We start from the raw sequence: 4,651 nt of genomic DNA, 5'->3' as shown, positions 1-4,651 counted from the left end.
TTCTGGTATGGCATCAATAGCATCAACATCAATATCAATATCAATATCATTTCGATTAATGGGTACCGGTCCTGACTCTGGCATAGTTAGAAATCTAGGGATTATGGGTGTGGTACCGGTCCTGACTCTTCAGTATTTTCAGGGGAGTTGTGGTACCCCAAGTTGTCATAACTGGGGCTGTGGTACCTCTGGTTGTCACAAGGGGAGTGCTGATGATACCCCTGGTTGTCATAAGGGGAGTGCTGATGATACCCCTGGTTGTCATAAGGGGAGTGCTGATGGTCCCCTTAGTTGTCATAACCTGAAGGTCCAGCCCCAGCCGCAATTGAAGATCCAACCCCAGCCCGGGGAACCCTCTTCGAATATATGTCCATTACCGGGACCCCACTGGCCGCAAATTGAGTGTACACAACAACAATAACAATAACAACAACAACAACAACAACAACAACAACAACAGCAACAACAACAACAAAACAACCAAGTTTTTAGTCCCAAACGAGTTGGGGTAGGCTAGAAATGAAACCCAATCACAATCAAACAATAGAGATAAGTAATAATAAAGTAGTCATAAAATAAAAGTAATAAAAATAAAAGTAATAAAGTGAAAGTGATAGTAATAATACTAATACTAATATTAACTATATTCTACCTAATCGTAAATGTCAAAGTTCTAAGCTTACATCTTAGACTCCAACTTCCTACTCCTATGACCTAAGACCTATAATACTATCTCTAAATAATCCATAACCAGCACTAGGTCATTGTTCTGGTACGTGGATCGCTAGCTTCCATGCGCTTCTGTCCGAAGTCGACTCCTTAGCTATATTCCACTCCTTCAAGTCTCTTTTTGCTGCTTCGTCCCAAGTCAATCGTGGTCGACCTCTTCCTCTCCTTGTGTTTTTGATATGCCTTATAATTTCAGTACGCACCGGTGCTTCAGGAGGCCTCCTTTGGAGATGTCCAAATCATCTCAAACGATTTTGGATGATCTTCTCTTCAATCGGTGCTACCCCAAGTCTGTCATGTATATCATCATTTCTGATGCGGTCCCGTCTTGTATGCCCACAACTCCAACGCATGATACACATCTCTGCTACACTTATCTTCTGAACATGTTGCCTTTTAGTATACCGACATTCTGCACCATATAATATTGCAGGTCTGATAGCCATCCTGTAAAACTTGCCTTTGAGCTTTTGGGGGACTTTTCTGTCACATAGAATGTCAGATGCCTGTCGCCATTTGAACCACCCCGCTTGAATCCTATAACTAACATCTTTATCAATCTCATCATCACTCTGCAACATCGACCCTAAATATAGAAAGGTGTACACAACTCTCCACAAATTCGCATATGTTATTGGATACCTCACAAAGTAAGGTCTACCCCTCACCCCACGTGAGTTGTCAATCTGTGTAGCCAATTCTATTTCATACCTGTTGGGGTTTACAGCAGTCTTTTCATATATTAGCTGCTTAAGTTCCTAAAATGTGGTATTTTCATTAACCTCGAAGCCAAATGCGGCATCTTTCGTGTACTGCACGCCATCTTCACCCTTTTGTAGCTTGCTGCCTACATACAATGCAACTAACATTTTTTCATTACCAAACTACATTTAAAAAATAATTTTATAAGTATTATAGTAATTGTCCAGTAATTAGAATGGGTACAGTAATAAATGGCTAATTAGGAAATAATTAAAAAAAATAAAACAAAAAATATCTATTGCTACAGTAAATGTACAGTAATTACTACAGTGTTTACAGATTAACAATACAGTAATCAATGACTAATTACTAATTAAAATAAATAACGTACCTGTAGCAATTGCCTGAAAATCGCCAAATTTTTCGGACTGCTTGAGAGAGGGTTTGAGAATGGTTTGAGACTGGCAGGAGAGAGAAAAAAACTAAATTATAGGGATGCATAGCGGATCGCCCGTGGGAGGGGCGGTTTGCTTGGGGCATGGAGCGCCTGTGCGGGGGGCGCCTCACTAGGGGCATGGAGCGCCCGTGGGGCTGGCGTCTCACTGTCATTTTTGGGCCGCCTGTGGGCCTGGCGGTCAGGGTATTTATAAAGAAAATTGGAATAGAAGGGCATTCATAAAATTTAGCTTTTTTAAGGGTATTAATAAAAATGGCCGTTAAAAGTGTGTAATGGGAGGAGGCGCTTGCTCGAAAAAAAGCTTCCATATACACACATAGTCCAATAGTACTGAACTGTGTATGAAAATCACCAACTTTTGTACACGATTTGATAATATTGAACCATGCATGATAGTATATAATCGTTAAAGGTCTGTTGTACCTGAACAATTGACATTTAGAAATAAATAAATAGGGATGAAATAAGAAGAAATGGAGGATGCCATTTAAGAGTGAATGGAGAGGATCAATGGACCCATTTTTAAATCATCAACAAATTGCTTTTGGAATCTGATTTCCAAATGGCATAGGGCCGATGGCATGAAAAGTTTACACAAATAAAGTGGCATCAAAATAACATCAAATGGGTTCGGATCAAAGAAAATAACAAAGGGAAATAGCTTAATGGGCTGCACGGGCCGAATTGAATTGCAATTAATTGGAGTCTAAAGCTTTGGTAGCGTCTGAATTAGAAACAGAAAATTGGCGCAGCTACGTCTCTCAATTAATCGGACGAAAGGGTCCCGCCTGCTCTCAAATCTCAACCAATTAACAGCTCAGCTCTTGGGGGTGTTCGCCTGTTCGGCAGCCCTCCTTAAGGGACAAAAGATTAAGAGCTTAAGCTCTGCTAAGGAGCTCATGTTCGGCAAGTATAAAGGATTAAGAATATAAGATTAGTGTCAATAAAAAACTATTATAATACTAGAGAAGAAGTAAAAGACCATATTATCCCTCACATTATTGTACATAATTTAAGTGCTGGCCATAATTAGTTATCTTTTTATTATACTTAATCCACAAATATAAGAACACTAATTACCCTGAATGTTTTCTTAAAAAAACGTGCTAGTATCTCTGAAAATGTGTTGCTCTTCTTGTTTTTTTTTTTGGAAATAACGTACCAGTATCCACAAATATATAAGAACAACATTTTTTTAATACGAGTGTTGCTCATAAACATGCCAGTATTCATTTTTTTTAACTAAAAAAAAATTAAGTTTCATGCCAGTATGCAATAAAAAAGCAAAGTCAAGTAATTAACCTCCAAGTAATAAAAATAAATTAACTACTATTAAGGAAAGACAAAAACCAGTAGATGAAATTATTAAAAAGAAGTTCCAAAAGAATCAGGTTCACAGTGAAGTATCTAAAATTCAGAAAATAATATAACTTGGATGTAAGTTGGACGAAATCCAAAAACAAAAAGAAATTTAAAAAACATTGATGAAATCCCAAAACTAAGAAAATCAAAATTGCTGCAATTTCCCTAAAATTATTATAAATCAACTGAAAATCGTGCAAAATTCATGCAAATAAAACACACCATAAGTTAATTAATACTTCTATCCATAACCCTGAGATTTTGCACTTGCTTTTCCAAGAAACCATCCATATCTACTTCAATTGCTCGGAAAATAAAAAAGAGGATTAGCGTGGTTGGAGGTCGAACAAGTGTCAAGAGTCGCTTGATGACTCAGCAAAAAAAATAAAATAAAGCAAAGGAGATCAAATATGAATTTGAGCTGAACTCCAAAATTGTTTCACCTCTATCGAAGACAATTTCTTCGGAGACACGTCTCAGCAACACAAAACGAAGAAATTGAGATGTCTCCGAAGAAATTCACATCTCAATAGATAGAGCATCTCTATGCGAAGCTCTCTGTGACCTTCGATTAGAGTGGTTGTCGCCGGAGAACCGATGAACTACGTCGGAGAGATGAGAAAACTTTCCTTTTCTAATGCCTAGGATTATGTGTTTATGGGAGAGAGAAATAATAAATAACAATAAATAAATGAGAGCCTCTTAAGGAACCGTACGATCTTGAGGGCAAAGTCGTCTAAAAAGTAGCTGAAAAAGGCCTTAAGGAGGTATCTAAGGAGCTCTGGTCTTAAGGAAGGGGGGATCAGGATTAAATTTTGATGCTAAGGACAGGGGCGGATCCACTGTAGCATAGGGGGGTCAGCTGCCCCCCGCTGGATTTTCAAAAATAGTGCTAAAAATCTACTTTTCGGATTTCTACCTCTCCTTAGAATTCAAATTGCCCCCCTGTAGTCTATTCTGGAAAATTCTAATAGATGGAACGGAGCCCATATAAACTCTGAGCGAAACAAATTAGCGGAGCCCAAATAGGCGTTGATCCCAAATAACGAAATTAGTTGAACTAAAATGTTTTTATTTTATTTTATTTTTTTTAATTCAAAGGCAGAGGCTGCCAAATTGAACCAAAATGTTGATTTCAAATTCCCTATAAATGTTGAATTGTTGATTTTTTTCAAGTAATTTAGATTTTTTATTATATTGATTGGTATTTTTTTTGTTATGTTGAATTGTATCTAATGAGTTATTGGGTTTGAACCCGATAAGCTATTTGCATCCGATTATTGTCCCGCCTTGACAAAAATCCTGCGTCCGCCCCTGGCTAAGGAGGCATCTAAATCTATGCTAAGGCACATCTGTTCGGACGGATTAGTGCGGATTAAGGAGAAAAGGAGGCTAAAGGAG

The 4,651-nt window shown here is 37.9% G+C and overlaps 1 pseudogene; it reads right to left on the bottom strand.

Annotated features, from left to right (window-relative positions):
* Positions 1-761: 761 nt before the first annotated feature.
* On the bottom strand, positions 762-1,435 carry LOC144553277 (uncharacterized; annotated as a pseudogene).
* Between the last annotated feature and the right edge of the window lie 3,216 nt (positions 1,436-4,651).

This window comes from Carex rostrata, chromosome 4, assembly GCF_964058835.1.
Source record: "Carex rostrata chromosome 4, lpCarRost1.2, whole genome shotgun sequence".
Classification (NCBI taxonomy): Eukaryota; Viridiplantae; Streptophyta; class Magnoliopsida; order Poales; family Cyperaceae; genus Carex; species Carex rostrata.
The sequence above is the reverse complement of the archived record's forward strand: the minus strand, read 5'-3'. Positions and strand labels throughout refer to the sequence as shown.